Source organism: Moschus berezovskii, chromosome 27 (assembly GCF_049115385.1).
Source record: "Moschus berezovskii isolate FMDL1 chromosome 27, NW_MosBer_1.0, whole genome shotgun sequence".
Lineage (NCBI taxonomy): Eukaryota > Metazoa > Chordata > Mammalia > Artiodactyla > Moschidae > Moschus > Moschus berezovskii.
The window spans coordinates 20,065,185-20,084,949 of record NC_142486.1 but is presented as its reverse complement, the minus strand read 5'-3'; positions in this window follow the sequence as shown (position 1 = coordinate 20,084,949).

Sequence of the window (19,765 nt, the reverse complement as noted above, 5' to 3'; positions counted from 1 at the left end):
GATGGACAACTCCGGGAGTTGGTGATGGACAGAAGGCCTGGCGTGCTGTGGTTCACGGGGTTGCGGAGAGTCGGACACGACTGAGCGACTGAGCTGAACTGAGGTTGTAAGGGTTCCTTATACACTTTGGATGTCATCCCTAAGACACATGGTTTGTGAATATTTCCTCCCATTCCGTAGGCTGCCTTTTCACTCTTTTGGTTGTTTCCTTTATCGTGCAGTTGATTCTTTCTTTCTTTCTTCTGTTTTATCTGATTTTGGCCGTGCACAGGCTTCTCTTGTTGTCGACCACAGACTCTAGGGTACGTGGGCTTCAGTAGTTGTGGTTCCCAGGCTCTAGAGCACAGGCTGAGTAGTTGCGGCACACAGGCTTAGTTGCTCCTTGGCGTGTGCAATCTTCCTGGATCAGAGACTTAACCCTTGTCCCCTGAAGTGCTGTGAAGTTAATTCTTATGGAATGCTTTTGTTGAATTTTGCTGAACTCTTGTTACCTTGAGTCACCCTACAGCTACAGTTCAATCATGATTTCACCATATTTTGTAGTATTCATAATGTAACCACTGTAGATGTGACACATTTTTATGTTTAGTCTGCATTATTAAAATCTGTATTGCTTTCTAAAGTCTAGACATTTAATCAAGGGAAGAAATCAATCCTTGATTTGAAGCACTGGCTGATTTCCATGGTGTGAATACTCAACAGCAGCTGATTTCAAGCTATCACTATGATGTCCCTGAATGCAGAGTTGGGAGTCGGCTGCCTCTTATGTAATATTTTCACAATATTTCTGTGACCGTAGGCTAAGCACTATATAGCATATAGGTTATAGACAGATAGATATACACATATATATGTACACATTTTTATACTCCAAGAGTATAGGAAATAGCAAAATGTAAAACTATCTGGAAGCAATGAGCTTTGAATATTTATTACCTTTTAAAATATAATTTAGTTAATCATAAGTTTATGTAACTTAATTTTTTATATATTTTATTGACGTGCTCAGTCGTGTCCAACTCTTTAAGACCCCAAGGACTGTAGCACACCAGGCTCCTCTACCCATAGAATTTTCCAGTCAAGAATACTGGAGTGGGTAGCTGTTTCCTACTCCACAGATCTTCCCAACCTAGGAATCAAACCCGCACTCTAGCATCTCCTGCATTGGCAGGCAGATTCTTTACAGCTAGTTCCACCTGGGAAGCCCTGGTGGCTCAAATGGTAAAGAATCTGCCTGGCAATGTGGAAGACCTGGGTTCGATTCCTGGGTTCAAAAGATCCCCTGGAGAAGGGAACAGCTACCCACTCCAGTATTCTGTCCTGGAGAATTCACAAAGAGTAGGACACAACTGAGCGACGGTCACACATACCACTTGCTTTATTGAGGCAGCATTGGTTTATAACACTATATAATTTTCATGTGTACAACATGATATTTCTACTTCTGTATATTGTATCACGTGCTCATCAAAAGTTTAGTTTCCATCTGTCACCGTACAGTGGATCCCCTATTTACCCATTCTGCCCTCCTTCTGCCCTGCCCCTGCCCTTTCTCCTCTGGTAACCGCTATTAAGTACAACTTTTTTAAAAAATATTTTTGATGTTATATATAACTATATATAACATTTTAATATAACTATAAAACATTTTAAAAGTCTTTATTGAATTTGTTACAATATTGCTTCTGTTTTATGTTTGTTTTTTTTTTTTTTTGGTTGCAAGGCATGCAGGATCTTAGTTCCACAACCAGGGATTGGACCCACATCTCCTGCATGTGGAAGTCTTAAACACTGGACTGCCAAGGAAGTCCCTAACTTCATTTTTAATAAAGGTTGTAGATAACAGTCATCTTGCAAAAGTCCTGGAAAAGTCACTCCATTGTCTCGTGAGCTCCAGTGCGCACTAGACAGATCAAGCACCGGGATGCACCCAGTTGCATCGTGAGAGGCTCCAGATCTTACTCACTGATAGGACCAACTGAGGCTCTCCTCAAAGCAGACTAAGAGCCAGACCGCAGATTTGGGGGTTGGGAAATGGTGCGGTCTGCAATATCCATACTCTTTCCATCCTATTTCTCACCCAGAGCAGGCCAGTCCTAAGCCAAGATAATGGGCATGGAGTTAGGGACCCCTGGCCTGGGTTCAAATATCAATGACATAAGGAAGCAGGGAGATCTTACACTACCAGAAATGTGCTGTTTCCTTCAGGGGCAGTGAAAGGAAAAGGCAATAAAATGGTTGCACACCCACGAGTTTCTTTTAGGGATTTAAAGTACCATTTTGGACTTCCCTGGCGGTCCAGCTGCAGCTACTGAAGCCTGCACGCTCTGGAGCCTGTGCTCTGCAACAAAAGAGTAGGCGCTGCTCGCCGCAACTAAAATCCACGTGCCGCACCAAAGATCCAGCGCAGCCGAAAATAAATAAATAAATATAAAATAAAACATAAAAAACCATTTTGTTCTAAAAGTCAGGTTTTCTCAGGTTAAGACTTTGCCTTCCAATGCAGGGGGTGCAGTCCTCTCCCTAGTCAAGGACCTAAGATCCCCAGTGGCCAAAACACCAAAGCACACAACAGAAGCAACATTGTAACAAATTCAAAAGAGACTTTTAAAATGAGCCACATCAAAAAAAAAAAAATCTTTAAAAGACAACAGCAACAACCAAATAGGTAAGGTGGCTTCAGATTTTGGTATCTGGAGAACAAATGATTGCTGGGGATTTGCAAGGAGGATGTCAGAAATTCAAGGATGAATGGAATGACTTTGGAAACAGGTTTTCATCTTGCAGTCAAGACAGGACTGGTGGGCATGAAAAAGGGAGGAGAAAGATGCCACCCGAATCTGCAGAGTATCAGACCTACCCTGGTTAAAGAGAAAGGAACCAAGGTACTCACTTGAAAAAGGTTAGTGGGGACTTCCCTGGTTAAGACACTGTCCTTCCTCTGCGGGAGGTGAAGGTTTGATCCTCGGTCAGAGAACTAAGATCCCACACGTGCTGTGCTTACTCATTCGCGACCCCATGGGCCCCAGCCCACCTGTCTATGGGAATTCTCCAGGCAAGAATCCTGGAGTGGTTTGCCATGCTTCTTCTAGGGGATCTTCCCATCCCAGGGATTAAACCCAGGTCTCCCACATTGCAGGTGGATTCTTTACCATCTGAGATACCAGGGAAACCCAAAAATACCGGAGTGGGTAGCCTATCCCTTCTCCAGGGGAACTTCCCGACCCAGGAAATGAACCAGGATCTCCTGCATTGCAGTCAGATTCTTTACCAGCCGAAGTTCCACATGCTGAGGGGCAAATAAGCCTGCTGCAGCTCTAGAGCCTTTGCACCCCAACCAGAGGAAAACCCTCATGCCCCAACCAAAAGCCCATGGGCCATGGCTAAGACCCAATGCAGTCAAATAAATAAATATTTTTTAATAAAAATTTAAAATGTAAAGCTAAGGAAAAGTAAGGTAGAAAGATACACTGTTCTCCCTGGGCTCCTGATGGGGGGGGAGGTGGATGGAGTGGGGAGAATATCCAGTTTGGACCACTATGGGAATACAAGGTGACTTTGGAACAGAATGCATAGGCCTAAGGAATTCTAGAATAAGAAACTGTTGCATTAGGCATACTGGGGATTCCGCTGAGGATGGACAATACTTTTCAAAGAGATACAGGTTTAAGATTGGGACTTTGGTGAGAGCAGAGCCACATTTTATGGAAATATTACCTTTTAGTCAATACAAGGCATGGAAATTCCTAGGTGGTCCAGTGGTTAAGGAGCTTCCCTGCTGGCTCAGATGGTAAAGAATCTGCTTGCAATGTGAGAGACCTGGGTTCGATTCCTGTTGGGAAGATCCCCTGGAGGAGGAAATGGCAACCCACTTCAGTATTCTTGCTTGGAGAATCCCCACGGGCAGAGGAACCTGGCGGTCTACAGTCCATGCAATCACAGAGTCGGACACGACTGAGCAACTAAGCACCAGTGGTTAGGACTCTGTGTTTTCACTGCTGTGGACACAGTTTCCATCCTTGATCAGGGAAATAAGATCCTGCAAGCCATGAGGCATGGCCAAAAAATAAAAACGTATAAATGTGAGGGGTTCTGCTTATAAGAAAGGATGAGGTGTATGCTTCAAGCATCCCCCCAGTGAAGTCAATCACGTGGCTGGGAGATAATTTCTCCCCAAACAATGTCCTCATTACTTTCCTATAGTGCATTTTTCCCTGGTAGGATCTTTCTTTTTCCTCTGCTCTGCTTCTTGTCTGCGCCTCTAGGGTGCACAGCTGCTGAAATGCGTTGGGTTCTGAGATGTTCTGTGCGTGAGTGGATCAGTGCTTATATTGTGAATTGCCAGGAAACTCCCATTTGTCTCCAGAATGTTTGTGCTTTGGACCAGAGCAGGGATTGTAATAATCTTATTTGTCTTGTCCATTCTCTCGATCTGAGCTGTGTAGCATAGTAATCAGCAACCATAGGTAGGTATTTAAACTGAAATGAATTAAAATTAAATGCAACTTAAAATTCATGCGAAGAGTTGACTCACTGGAAAAGACTCTGATGCTGGGAGGGATTGGGGGCAGGAGAAGAAGGGGACGACAGAGAGTGAGATGGCTGGATGGCATCACTGACTCGATGGACATGAGTTTGAGTGAACTCTGGAAGTTGGTGATGGACAAGGAGGCCTGGCGTGCTGTGATTCATGGGGTCGCAAAGAGTCGGACACGACTGAGCAACTGAACTAACTAACTTAAAATTCAGTTTCTCAGTCTCATTAGCTACATTCCAAGTGCTTAATAACATTTATGCTCAGTGTTCTATGTCAGTGTTTCTCCACCTTTATTTTTTTTTTGTAGTCTTTTTAGGCATTTTTCCCCCCTAGTTTTCACCCCCTCCCACCTTGAAATTTTAGTAGCACAGGTATAGTATATGTATACGTTGTGGTCTGTGCACTTGTTGGAAAAGAATTTCCAGACCAGAGGCATAATGAGAGGAGAACAGAGTTTATGAGAGCGGGAGACACTGTTAGAAGGCTTCCCTAGTAGCTCGGAGAGAAAAGAAGCTTCCTGCAATGCAGGAGACCTGGGTTTGACCCCTGGGTCAGGAATATCCCCTGGAGGAGAGCATGGCAACCCACTCCAGTATTCTTGCCTGGACAGTTTCATAGACAGAGGAGCCTGGCAAGCTACAGTCCATAGGATCACAAACAGTCAGACACGACTGGGCAACTAACACTTTCACTTTCACACTGTTTGAACAGTGGATGGGCTCCAGGGAGAGCCAGGCCAGATATGGGTCTTTGGTCTGTTTTTATAGCCAGGCGATAGGAATGGGCTTGCCAGTCCTTTGCTGATTGGGTGAGGTACATACACATTCCCTACACAGGGTGCGAGAAGAGTAAGACAAACACATTTCCTGAGGTAGGTAGGAGGGTAGGAGGGGACCGGCCATACTACTCAGGAGGGCTCAAAAATTCTGCAGCACTTACAACATGGCGGAAAGGGAGATAAGGGTCTGGCATTCAAGACCCTTCTCGTTCATCTTGTTCTTTTGTCCTCAGGGCACCACCGTATCTTGTGTTTCACACATAAAAACAGCAAGATTTGTTTTTCCTCCCCCTCACCCCCCACAACCAGGAACAAATGTTTGCCCTCCTGGAGGCAGTAACATCCTCATCATGCACGGGCTGGGGCTTCCCTGGTGGCTCAGTGGTGCTGAGCAACTAAGCCTGTGTGCCACAACTATTGAGCCTGTGCTCTAGAGCCTGCAAGCCACGACTGAGGAAGCCTGTACACCCCAGAGCCCCTGCTCCACAACAAGAGAAGCCACGACAATGAGAAGCCCGAGCACCACAACCAGAGAGTAGACCCCCACTCGCCACAACTAGAGGAAAGCCCGCACAGCAACGAAGACCCAGCACAGCCAAAATAAACAAATAAAATTATTTCTTTCAGAAACAAGTGTGATCAGAAGCATGTAGGGTTCCCTGAGAACTGAAAAATAAAGAATGCATGTGCTATACAAACCAGGGCCAAAATTAAGGTGAGTTACCATCGGTTCAGAATTTAAGGAGGCACTGACTCCCAGAATTGTACAACTGAAGTGTCTGCATATGAACGCAAGAGCTTCCTTAAATTTTGCACCCTGCGTGCCTCACTTGCTTCATTCTAGTTCTGGTCCCGATATGAGCATTTCCCATTGGAAAATTAATGAAGAGAAAGAAATCTTATTACAGTGGAGTCAAGAGGCCAGAAGGGGGAGCTCTCACGAATGTACCTTTCAACATCAATACAGATTCCCAACAGGAAGAGACTTAACGGTGCATCTCCAGCAGGAAGTGATGCTACTTTACTACCACCAGCAGGAGGGAGACAGATCTTCTCTTTGCCTGGCAACAGCTCAGCCAATGAGAGACTGTCACAACTCAGCCAATGGAAAGCCACTATATTCAAGTTCCCAGCTTCCTACAATGGACATAACAGCCCCTCCTAATTTCCCCTTCTCCTCTATAAAAGAGTTTCCCCTCCTTTTTAAATTTAATTCAATTAATTTATTTTTGGCTAGGTTGGATTTTCCTTGCTGAGTGAGGGTTTTCTCTAGTTGTGGTGATTGGGGGCTACTCTCCAGTTGCAGTGCTTGGGCTTCTCATTAAAGTGGCTTCTCTTGTTGCAGAGCACAGGCTCTAGTGTGCTTGGGCTTCAGTAGTTGCAACGTGGGGCAGCATGTGGAATCCTCCTGGACTAGGAATCAAACCCGGGTTCTCTGCATTGGCAGGTGGATTCTTAATCACTGGACCACCAGGGAAGTCTGAGTCTCCCCTCCTTTGCTTTATGAAGCTTGCATGTGGTTTGCCATAGTTGTATATCCTAAATTGCAAATCTTTGCTATTCCCAAGTTAACTTGCTTTGCTGGTAAAATAAGTGATTGTTTTCTTGTTTTAGGTTAACACAATCATCACATAAATTTCTATCAGATTAGAATTTTAGAAAAGTAGAACCAAGAGAGACAGAGGAAAGTAAGTCAGAAAGACAAATATTTTATATTAATGGATGTACATGGAATCTAGAAAGAGAGTACCGATGAATCTATTTGCAGGGCAGCAATGGAGACCCAGACATACAGAACAGACTTGTGAACATAGTAGAGGAAAAAGAGGGTGGGATGAATTGAGAGAGTAGCATGGAAAAACGTACATTGTGCGTGTGTGCATGGTTAGTCACTTCAGTATTGTCTGACTCTTTGTGACCCTGTGGACCATATCCACCAGTCTCCTCCGTCCATGAGATTCTCCAGGCAAGAATACTGGAGTGGCTCTGACATAAATCACAGCAAGATCCTCTTTGACCCACCTGCCAGAGTAATGGAAATAAAAACAAAAATAAACAATTGGGACCTAATTAAGCTTAAAAACTTTTGCACAATGAAGGAAACTATAAGTAAGGTGAAAAGGCAGCCTTCAGAGTGGGAGAAAATAATAGCAAACAAAACAACTGACTAAGAATTAAGCTCCAAAATATACAAGCAGCTCATGCAGCTCAATACCAGGAAGACATACAAGCCAATCAAAAAGTGGGCCAAAGAACTAAAAAGATATTTCTCCGAAGAAGACATACAGATGGCTAACAAACACATGAAAAGATGCTCAACATCACTCATTATCAGAGAAATGCAAATCAAAACCACAATGAGGTATCATTTCACGCAGGTTAGAATGACTGCCATCAAAAAGTCTATGAACAATAAATGCTGGAGAGGGTGTGGAGAAGAGGGAACCCTCTTACACTGTTGGTGGGAATGGAAACTGGTACAGCCACTATGGAGAATAGTGTGGAGATTCCTTAAAAAACTGGAAATAGAACTACCATATATGCAGAGTACATCATGAGAAACGCTGGGCTGGAAGAAGCACAAGCTGGAATCAAGATTGATGGGAGAAATATCAATAACCTCAGATATGCATCTCACCACCCTCATGGCAGAAAGTGAAGAAGAACTAAAGAACCTTTTGATGAAAGTGAAAGAAGAAAGTGAAAAAGTTGGCTTAAAGCTCAGCATTCAGAAAACTAAGATCATGGCATCTGATCCCATCACTTCATGGGAAATAGATGGGGAAACAGTGGAAACAGTGGCTGACTTTATTTTTCTGGACTCCAAAATCACTGCAGATGGTGATTGCAGCCATGAAATTAAAAGACACTTACTCCTTGGAAGGAAAGTTATGATCAACCTAGACAGCACATTAAAAGCAGAGACATTACTCTATCAACAAAGGTCCGTCTAGTCAAGGCTATGGTTTTTCCTGTGGTCATGTATGGATGTGAGAGTTGGACTGTGAAGAAAGCTGAGTGCCAAAGAATTGATGGTTTTGAACTGTGGTGTTGGAGAAGACTCTTGAGAGTCCCTTGGACTGCAAGGAGATCCAACCAGTCCATCCTAAAGGGGATCAGTCCTAGGTGTTCATTGGTGGGACTGATGTTGAAGCTGAAACTTCAATACTTTGGCCACCTGATGTGAAGAGCTGACTCATTTGAAAAGACCTTGATGCTGGGAAAGATTGGGGGCGGGAGGAGAAGGAGACGACAGAGAATGAGATGCCTGGATGGCATCACCGACTCTATGGACATGAGTTTGAGTGAACTCCAGGAGTTGGTGATGGACAGGGAGGCCTGGCGTGCTGCGATTCATGGGGTTGCAAAGAGTCAGACACGACTGAGCAACTGAACTGAACTGAATGGCCCAGAAATCCCACTGCTGGGCATACACAGCGAGGAAACCAGAATTGAAAGAGACACATGTAGCCCAATGTTCATTGCAGCACTGTTTACAATAGCTGGGACATGGAAGTAACCAAATGTCCGTTGGCAGACAAATGGGTAAGGAAGTTGTGGTACATATACACAATGGAATACTCAGTCAGTTCAGTTCAGTTCAGTCGCTCAGTCGTGTCCGACTCTCTGCGACCCCGTGAATCACAGCATGCCAGGCCTCCCTGTCCATCACCAACTCCCGGAGTTCACTCAAACTCATGTCCACAGAGTCGGTGATGCCATCCAGCCATCTCATTCTCCATTGTCCCCTTCTCCTCCCGCCCCCAACCTTTCCCAGCATCAGAGTCTTTTCCAGTGAGTCAACCCGTCGCATGAGGTGGCCAAAGTATTGCAGTTTCAGCTTTAGCATCAGTCCTTCCAATGAACACCCAGGATTGATCTCCTTTAGAATGGACTGGTTGGATCTCCTTGCAGTATAAGGGACTCTCAAGAGTCTTCTCCAACACCACAGTTCAAAAGCATCGATTCTTCGGCGATCAGCTTTCTTCACAGTCCAACTCTCACATCCATACATGACCACGGGAAAAACCATTACCTTGACTAGACGGACCTTGGTTGGCAAAGTAATGTCTCTGCTTTTTAATATACTATCAAGGTTGGTCATAACTTTCCTTCCAAGGAGCAAGCGTCTTTTAATTTCATGGCTGCAATCAGCATCTGCAGTGATTTTGGAGCCCCAAAAAATAAAGTCTGACACTGTTTCCACTGTTTTTCCATCTATTTCCCATGAAGTGATGGGACCAGATGCCATGATCTTTGTTTTCTGAATGTTGAGCTTCAAGCCAAACTTTTCACTACTCAGCTATAAAAAAGAATGCATTTGAGTTAGTTCTAATAAGGTGGATGAAACTGGAGACTATTATACACATGAAGTAAGTCAGAAAGAGAAACACCAATGCAGTATATTAATGCATATATATGAAATTTAGAAAACTGGTAAAGGTAGCAAAAGAGACACAGATGTAAAGAAAAAACTTTTGAACTATGCAGGATAAGGTGAGGGTGGGATGATTTGAGAGAATAGCACTGAAATGTGTATATTATCATATGTAAAACAGATGACCACTGCAAGTCCAATATATGAAGCAGGGCATTCAAAGCCAGTGCTCTGGGGCAACCCAGAGGGATTGGGTGGGGAGGAACGAGGGAGGAGGGGGTTCAGGATGGGGGACACATGTGCACCCCTGGCTGATTCATGTTGATGTATGGCAAAAACCACCACAATATTGCAAAGTAATTATCCTCCAATTAAAATTAATTTATTAATTTAAAAAACGAAAAGCATACTGGAGTGGGTTGCCATGCCCTCCACCAGGGGATTTTCCCAACCCAGGGATCGAACCTGCGTCTCTTATGTCTCCTGCATTGGTAGGTGGTTTCTTTACCACTAGCGCCACCAGGAAGCCCAACATATACATTGCTACATGTAAAATAGAAAGCGGGAATTTTCTGTGTGACCCAGGGAGCTCAACCCACTTCTCTATGACAACCTAGAGGGATGGGATGGGGAGAGAGACAGGAGGGGGCTTCAGGAGACAGGGGACATTTTTGTCCCCTGTGGCTGACTCAATGTGTGGCAGAAACCATCACAATATTGTAAAGTGACTATCCTGTAATTTAAAAGAAGGGAAAAAGAGAGAGAGACTTTGAATGGGATAAAATCTGTTTGGAAGAGCTGTAGTTTCCTTAGTCCATGAGCCTGTCCAGGATGGAGGTGAATTGTTCTCAACTCCAACTGCCCATTAGAATCGTCTGATAACTTTTCAATATCCTGATGCCTTGGACCTAATCTGAGGCCCAGTAAGTCCAAATCTCTAGAAATAGGGCTTCTCAAGCTTCCAGATTATTCCAGTGTGTAGCCTGGCCTGAGAGTCTCTGCTGTGAGTGCAGAAGAATTCAAGTTCCAGTCAGTGAACCTGGGTGGGGGGTGGGTGCGGTGGAGAGTGGGTGGACACCCTGCTGGCTTCTTTAAGCAGAAAAAATAGGAAAGGAGCTTTAATTGCTCTGTAGAAACAAGGGATTAAGTGGATAAAGGAAGGTTTGGAGTGTGAAAAATGCAGAGTGGTGGCATGTCTAGGGATTCTGTCATGAGTGGTGCGTGGTTTGGACTTTGTTTAGGATGTTAACACTCTCTGGGAGGCCTGACTGGACACTGTAACTGAACACCATTGAGACGATAATTAACCAAGAGGCTCCCAGATCCAGTGAAGAATGTGGCCTTGAGGTTAATTTATTAACTTCCTTTCTGACATTTTTTCAGCAGCTTCTGGGGCCAATGCCAAAGAGATGTTTGGAAAGGGCTCTTGTTAAATACAGTGGTCATTTTCCATTGGTCCCAGATGAATAGCTGAGAGAAATTTTCATGGCTGGAGTCATGAGCATTATCTCCTCTGATAAGTGGCCAAAGAAACACTGGTGTTAAGTTATCCACAGTCTGGCTGGCAAATTGCATTTAAAAGAGAACAAACTGTGGAGGGGATATTTGAACTCTAAGTTCCACCCACCCTCATCTTCATCCCAGACCCACTTCAAACACACACACACACACACACAAAGAGGATTTGTTTTATGCATTAAAACCTGGGTAGTGCAAGACCCAGGGTGTTGGGGGTGGTGTGTGTGTGTGTGTGTGTTTTAGCATGATGCAGAGAGAACTGTTTGTCTTTTCTCTTTGGATTCTTATTTACAGATTCCAATCTTGGTTTATTTCTCTATGATCACTATGGGGTTGCAAAGGGCCTGAGAATCAAGAGGGTTCCAAAGTGGTTTGGGGGAAAAGGAAGATTGAAGTAGGTTATTTCGGCTTTACCATTCCAGACAAGGCATGTGTTCAAGACACATGTGCCCACCAGCATAACTCAACAAGGGGATGACCCTGGAGTCTTTGACCAGAGCTGTCATCAAGCTTCCCTGGTGGCTCAGCTGGTAAAGAATCTGTCTGCAATGCAGGAGACCTGGGTTTGATCCCTGGGTTGGGAAGATCCCCTGGAGAAGGGAACAGCTGCCCACTCCAGTATTCTGGCCTGGAGAATTCCATGGGGTCGCAAAGAGTCAGACATGACTGAGTGACTTTCGCATCATTGTAACAATAACTAACTGCCCTGGCATTTTCCTCTAGGAAGTTGTGAGGTTAATCTAGCACTATAGTCAAGAATTCAGGTGAAGGTTTATTTCTCAGTTTTCTCTTAATTATCTCCCCAGATACAGAACCCACAGATATCAGTGGCCTCATATGCCTTAAGCTTGGAAGGAATTTTTAAGGACATTTACCCCCACGCCTGCTCCCCCTAGATTTCATCCACCCCCATCACCTAACCCAAAACCTTAAATCATCCTAGACTCCTCCCTTTCTATCAGATGCTTTAAGATATCTTGGTTATTACTTCCTAAGTACCTCTCACTTCTCTGCTTTTTTCCGGCATCTCACTTAATGCCATACTGCTTTCAGCTCCCATGAGTTCTGTTCTGTACTCACCGACGTCTGTTTCATTTATTATTTGAAAAGCATTTTTAATTGCACAAAGCATGAATATATTATCATTTTTAAAATATAAACAATACAGATAATCAACAATTCAAGATTTAACCATGGTAACCAGTTGGGAGTGTTTTTCTTTGCATATCTACACAGAAAAAAGTTTTTTTTTTTTACTATTTTTGTATGATTTAAAAAAATAATAAATGGTGCCATAAACAGTTTTGCTATTTCCTTTTTCTACTTAATATGTCTTGGAGATTTGCCATGTCAGTATATTCAGAGCTACCTTATTTGGGCTGCTACATGGTGTGACAGGCTCCCTCTAAGATGACCTCTGTTTCCTTGTATTCACATCCTCTTAACACCTCCTCTGTGGATATGCCATATTTTATGTAACAGTGCAGTTTATCATATTTTTTTCAACAGGGATACGATTCAAATCGATCACTTAAGCTTCTTCCAGAAATACTTTTTAACAGAAATCTGATCGTGTTACTCATCTGCTTCAAAATTTCAGTGTGACATAATTAAGGAGGAAGACCTTAATTATGACCAACTGGGTGAATATCCCCAGTCTCTCCCTTTTGTGGTCTATTTTTGGAGCAATATAAATACCAAAATAAGAGCTCTGATGGAAACTGCAAGGTATGTGAGGTTAGCATTTGCTCTGAGAGTTCCGGAGGAGGGACAGTATGGGGCTTCCTTCTTGGGCTGAGACAAAGATTTTATGGCTTTGTGAGAAAAGAGGTATGGTAGACACTGGTGTTCTCTTGGATGTCCTTAGTGGGGATTGCTCCATCTTGCTGACCCCAGGAGACAGAAATGAAAATATCCAGTTCACCTGACTTGATCTCAGAGTGGTTAAAAAAAAAAAAAATCTGTCCCCTTCTCAGACTCAGAGGTATGAGTCTAGCCACCACCTCCTCCACCCCCAATGTGGAGGAAAGAACATTTATGAGCTCATTTCCCACCAATACACAAAAAGCAAAGCTATTTTTAAATGATAGAAATCATTTACCAAAAACTGATAGCATGTATAATGTAAGCTGAAGTCATTTCTGTCAAAGTTATCATTTTCAGCATTGCTTGGAAGACCTTAACTAATGCAATACATTACTTAGTATTATTAAGTAATCCACACAAAACCTGGGAGAAAAGAGACAAAAATTACTTTATATTCATATGACATAACTGCATATTCAGGAAATCCAAAAGATTCAGCCAAAGCTGTTTGAAATAATGAAACTTTGGGGTGCTTCCCTAGTTGCTCAGTGGTAAAGAATCCACCTGCCAAAGCAGCAGACACAGGTTTGATCTGGGATCCGGGAAGATCCCACATGCCTCAGAGCAACTAAGCCCACGTGCCACAACAATTGTGCCTGTGCCCTAGAGCCCATGCTCTGCAACAAGAGAAGCCACCACAATGAGAAATCCTCACACCGAGACTAGAGTGTTGCCCCCACTCTCCACAATTAGAGAAAAGCCCTTGAAGCAACAAAGACCCAGCACAGCCAAAACTAAGATTAACCAAAAAAATTAAACTTTGGTGAGATGAATGATAGTAGTTAAGAATACAAAAGTAAATATGGTCTTCCTTGGTCGTCCTGTGAGTAAGACTCTGTGCTTCCATGCAGGGGGCAAGGGTTTGATCCCCGGTCGGGAAACTAAGATCCCACACACCACGTGGGTATGGGCAAATAAATAAATAATATATAAAATTTTCTTCATGCCAGCAATAAACAGTATGACATGAAAATCATCTCAGCTGTGATGGATAGAATAACGCCCTCCCCCAAAGATATCCACAAGTAATCTTCAAAACCTGTGAAAGTGAAAACTGAAAGTCGCTCAGTCGTGTCCAACTCTTTGCGACCCCATGAACTATACAGTCCATGGAATTCTCCAGGCCAGAATACTGGAGTGAGTAGCCTTTCCCTTCTCTAGGGGATCTTCCCAACCCAGGGATCGAACCCAGGTCTCCCAAATTGCAGGCGGATTCTTTACCAGATGAGCCACAAGGGCAGATTCTTTACCAACTGAGCTATGAGAGAAGCCCCAAAACCTGCAAGTGTATTGCATTAAATGACCGAAGGAATATTGCAAATGTGATTAAATTAAGGACCTGGAAATAATAGACTATCCAGGTGACCAAATATGACCTAACCGTGACCCCTTATAAGAGGAAGCAGAGTCAAGGAAGAGAAAGATCTGAGGATGAAAGCAGAGGAAGAATGGCACCTCAAGAGAGGGGCCGTGAGCAAAGGAATGCTGGTGGCCTCTGACAGCAGGTGAAGGCAAGGGAATGAGCTTCCTCCTGGAGACTCCGGAAGGAACGCGGCTCTGCTGACTACAGATTTTATGATATCTGACCTCCAAAACTGTAAGATTAGACATTTGTGATCTTTTAAGCCACTAAATTTGTGGTAATTTGTTATAGTAGCTATAGAAAACTAATACATAACTTCTATCAATGACAAAAGTTGTAACATGACTATGAATAAATTGTCCCTAGAAGGTGCATAATCTACATGAAGAGACCTAAATTCTCATTAAAAAGTATAAAAAAGACCTGAATAGCTGAAGAGAAATATTCCATTCCTGAATAGGAAAGCTTGGTATTTTGAAATGTCCATCCTCCACAAACTAACACGTAACTTTAAGAGACTTGCAATCAGGACTGTCAATCTTTCACAAACTAATATGTAACTTTGAGTTGTAATCAGAATTTTAGGGAGAAGACAAGGGGAGTGAGTGGTTAAAATTACTTAAAATTTTGAATGGAAAAAATAAGAATCGGAGAATAGACCCCAAAATAAAGAAAAAGCATGGAGTAGTGGGATTTAACTTACCAGATACTAAAATTTATAAGAAAGTTATTGAAAGCAAAAGAGCACCATATACCATACCAAGAGACAAATAGAGTTTTGATATTGTACTATAGTTATAGAAGATGCTACCTTTGGGAGAGTGGGGTAAAGGATATATAGGACTCTTTGTACCATTTCATAACTTTGTGTTAGTCTCTGAACGTTTCCAAATAAAAAGCTTTTTAAAAAAATACAAATGATATTCTGGGGATAAAAGGGAACCTTTGTAAAACATATGGATGTGTGTGTGTGTGTGTTAGTCACTCAGTTGTATCCGATTCTTTGCCACCGCATGGACCACAGCCCACCAGGCTCCTCTGTCCGTGGAATTCTGCAGGCAAGAATACTGGAGTGGGTTGCCATTTCCTTCTCCAAAACATATGGATAAAGGTTAACAATTACTAATATTCAGAGAGCTTTCACCAAATGATAAGAAAAAAGATAACTGAATAGATAAATGAGCAGGCAATTCACATAAGGGAATGTACAAATTGTCAATAAACACAGTAAGATGTTCAATGTCTATAGAAGTCAGGGAAATGCAAATTAAACCATTGCAGCATGTTTTTAACTCATTATATTTACCACAATTTGCAAGTGGAAGAATGATGATGTCCACTTCCGGCTGACAGCATTGAGGAATAGGAATTCTGCAACCTATTAGAAAAGTAATCTGGACACATCAATTAAAATTAAAAATGGAAACTTCCACTGACCTAGATATCCTGCCTTTCAGAATCTATTTTACTGAAATGAAAGTCCCAATATACCCAGGCTTATCTCAAGGATGCTGCAATATTTCTGTAGTTGCTGAAAATGAAAAACAACTTGTCAACCAGCAAGAGAATATTTGAATGAAGCCTCACTCATCTGGAGGGATGTCCATATGTTGTTAAGGAAAAAAAACAAGGTACAGAATAGTAAGTACAGTCGGCCTTCTGCAGCTTTGCACTCTGCATCGGCAGATTCAACCAACCTTGAATTAAAGATATGTGGGGAAAGAAATTTTCAGAAAGTCCCAAAAAGCAAAACTTAAATTTGCCTCCCACGAGAAACTATTTAGATAGCATTTACAGTGTATTAGGTATTGCAAGTAAACTAGAGATGATTTCAAGTATAAAGGAGAATGTTCTTAGGATATATGCAAATACTACACTATTTTATATAAGGAACAAGCATCTTTGGCTTTTGCCATCCACAGGAATCCTGAAACTGATCTAGCATACCAAGGTACAACTCTGTATCTTTTTTTTGCAATTCAGGTGAGCTCAAATAAGCAAACCAATCAGCCCTCAATAAGAGAACGAAATGTCAGGATGCCCTCCTGTTTACTTGCCCTGGCTACTGCCAAGATGAGAGGACAGAAATCATGAACTTTGTTCTCCTTTTTTGTCGTTGTTCAGTTGCTAATTCATGTCTGACACTTTGCAACCCCATGGACTCTAGCTTTTCTTCCAGGGAACAAGCATCTTTTAATTTCATGGCTGCATTCACCATCTGCAGTGATTTTGGAGCCCAAGAAAATAAAGTCTGTCACTGTTCCCGCTTTTCCCCATCTATTTGCCATGAAGTGATGGGACTGGATGACATGACCTTTATTTTTTGAATGTTGAGTTTTAATCCAGCTTTTTCACTCTCCTCTTTCACCATCATCAAGAGGCTCTTTAGGTCCCCTTCACTTTCTGCCATTAGAATGTTAACATCTGCGTATCTGAGGTTGTCAGTATTTCTCCTGGTAATCTTGGAAAGGCTGGGGGCTGGAGGAGAAGGGGACGACAGAGAATGAGATGGCTGGATGGCAACTCCGGGAGTTGGTGATGGACAGGGAGGCCTGGCGTGCCGTGATTCATGGGGTCACAGAGAGTTGGACACGACTGAGCGACTGAACTGAACTGAACTGAATCTTGGAGAAGGAAATGGCAACCCACTCCAATATTCTTGCCTGGAAAATTATATGGACAGAGGAGCCTTTCAGACTACAGTCCATGGGGTCGCAAAGAGTTGAACACATCTGAGCACATATGAAATCTTGATTTCAGCTTGTGAGTCATTCAGCCCAGCATTTCTCATGATGTACTCTGCATGTAAGTTAAATAAGTAGGTTGACAATATACAGCCTTGATGTATTCTTTTCCCAGTTTTCAACCAATATTGTTTAATGTGCAGTTCTGTAACTCCTTGGCCTGCATGCAGGTTTCTCAGGAGACATATAAGGTGGTCTGGTATTCCCATCTCTTTAAGAATTTTCCAGAGTTTGCTGTGATCCACACAGTCAAAGGCTTTAGTGTAGTCAATGAAGCAGAAGCAGATGTCTTTTTGGAATTCCCTTGCTTTTTCTGTGATCCAATAAATGATGTCAATTTGATCTCTGTTTCCTCTGCCTTTTCTAAACCCAGCTTGTACATTTAGAAGTTCGAGGTTCACACGCTGTTGAAGCCTAGCTTGAAGGATTTTGAGCAGTATCTTGTTAGCATGTGAAATGAACGCATTTGTACTGCAGTTTGAGCATTCTTTGGCATTGCCTTTCTTTGGAACTGGAATGAAAACTGATCTTTTCCAGTCCTGTGGCCACTGCTGAGTTTTCCAAATTTGCTGGCATATTGAGTGCAGCACTTTCACAGCATCATCTTTCAGGATTTGAAATAGCTCAACTGGAATTCCATCATCTCCACTAGCTTTGTTCGTAGTGATGCTTCCTAAGGCCCACTTGACTTCACATCCCAGGATGTCTGGCTCTAGGTAAGTGACCCATGCCATCGTAGTCATCTGGGTCATAAGACCTTTTTTGTACAGTTCTTGTGCATTCTTGCCACCTCTTCTTAATATCTTCTGCTTCTGTTAAGTCTTTGCCGTTTCTGTTCTTTATTGTCCCCATCTTTGCATGAACATTTCCTTGATAGCTCCAATTTTCTTAAACAGATCTCCAGTCTTTCCCATTCTATTGTTTTCCTCTGTTTCTCTGCATTGTTCACTTAAGAAGGCTTTCTTATCTCTCCTTGCTATTCTCTGGAACTCTGCGTGTAGTTGGGTATATCCCTTTCTCGTTTGCGTTTCACTTCTCTTTTTACCTCAGCCATTTGTAAGTCTTCCTCAGGTAGCCACTTTGCCTTCTTGCATTTCTTTTTCTTGAGGATGGCTTTGGCCACCACCTGCTGTACAGCATTATGAACCTCTGCCCATAGACCTTCAGGTACTCTGTCTACCAGATCTGATCCCTTGAATCAATCCTTGTATTCTATTGTAATTGTCTGTGTCTATATGTGTGTGCATATGTGTTGTGCCACCCTTCAATTGTGTTTGATTGCCATACAAAAAGTTTTTAATGCTTGCTGGATGAAGTTGAAATTAATCAAATTAGTTTTTTAGGGACTTTCCTGGCAGTCCACTGGCTAAGACTCTCATGGTTCCAAATCAGGCGGCATGGGTTTGATCCTTCATCGGGGAAATAGGATCCCTTATGCTGTGTAGCCTAGCCAAAATTTTTTTTAAATAAAAATCATTTTTTTTAAATTTAGTGTTTTATAATGTCTGTGCTTTTTGACATAACAAGAGCACCACTTAATGTTTTGATAATTTGTGTTTTCAGTGGGCTATCGTGGGTGCAACATTTTATAAATATGCTAATACAGTCTGATGGGATATTTTGTTAAAAGTTGAGACAGTTGCAATGGCAACTTTCCAACAATTAAAGTTCATTTTTAGTTTGGGTTAAATTCCTGAATCAGTTCAGTTCAGTTGCTTAGTCATGTCCGACTCTTTGTGGCTCCATGGACTACAGCACCCTGGGCTTCCCTGTACATCATCAACTCCCGGAGCTTGCTCAGTCTCAAGTCCATCGAGTCAGTGATGCCATCCAACTATCTCACCCTCTATCATCCCCTTCTCCTCCCGCCGTCAATCTTTCCCAGCATCAGGGTCTTTTCTGAGTCAGTTCTTCGCATCAGGTGGTCAAAATGTTGGAGCTTCAGCATCAGTCCTTCCAATGAATTTTCAGGACTGATTTCCTTCAGGATTAACTGGTTTGATCTCCTTGCAGTCCTGAATGAGGAATACAAATAAAAAAGAAGTAATTCGACTTCTTTTTCTTTCTCCCAAAGGATGTGTAGGATCAGTCTTGGGCCTATTAGGACTTGCATCCATTCCCAGGCCTTCCTCTCCTCTGCTCTGTGTTGCAGAAGGGACTGGTCCCTGAAGCCTGCATCTCCAGGCTCTTGTCCCACCTGGCTGCCAGCTGAGCTCAGCTTATAATGTCTAACCCTGGTGGAAGACTGGAGGGCAAACAGAAGAGAGAGATCTGGGTATTTCACTCTCTCTGCTTCCATCAGCTCTGGCTGCTCTGCACCTCTAAGCCTCTATGGGTCATCTCTGCCCTTATTCCTCTTCTGTTGGGTGTTCAGGTTACCCAGGGCCCCTTGTATATGGCCTCCCCGCTATGTCTCTACAGTCACCAATAGTAACAACCCCTGCTGTTGCTAATTTCTGGATTACTTCATGTACTGGTTTGCTTTTGTTCTGAAACAAACTACTTTACAACTTAATGGCTAAAACAACAACCATTCTTTGTGGCTCACCAAGCATGAGGTAGCAATTTAGACTGGGATCAG